Genomic DNA, 604 nt, shown 5'->3' with positions numbered 1-604 from the left:
AAGTGCAAGGTCCTGAGTTTGATCCCTGGTACTGCCAAAGAAAAAGAAAGAAAAATATTTAAACTTTCCAGGTAAATCATAACTTTAACCTGTGGTAAGACTCAAGATTGGTGCAGAACTTCTCTTGCCTTTTGAATTATGCTCTTTGGTATTTCCTATATGCCACTGCTGCAGGTATTAAAATATTTCAAGTTTGTATAACTAGAAAATCTTACTTTTAGTTTTCAAAGGTATGTTTGCTAAGTATAAGATTCAAAGAGGACAGGTCTTTCCTTTTCTTTCAGTCCTTTAATTAGTCTAGTTTCTTACACCCTTGGTCCTTTTTTTTCTTTCTGATGTGGAATAAGATGCTATTTAATTTTGTTCTTCCATAGCTAATATTTTTTATGCATATGCTTTAATGATTTTTTCTTTACAATAAGTTTTCTTTAATTTTTTTATTGAGAAATAAATATGAATGAGACAGTTTCACAGCTTATTAATAGGACAGTTTTGATAGTCAATACACTGTACACTTTTATCTTCTTAGTGGTTATCCATAGTACAAGAAGCAGGCAGGATACTCTGCCCAAACACTGTTAGTACACCTCTTTCTTCTCATTGA

Source organism: Octodon degus, unplaced genomic scaffold, assembly GCF_000260255.1.
Source record: "Octodon degus isolate 3935 unplaced genomic scaffold, OctDeg1.0 scaffold00283, whole genome shotgun sequence".
Classification (NCBI taxonomy): domain Eukaryota; kingdom Metazoa; phylum Chordata; class Mammalia; order Rodentia; family Octodontidae; genus Octodon; species Octodon degus.
Note: the sequence above shows the minus strand (reverse complement) of the source record.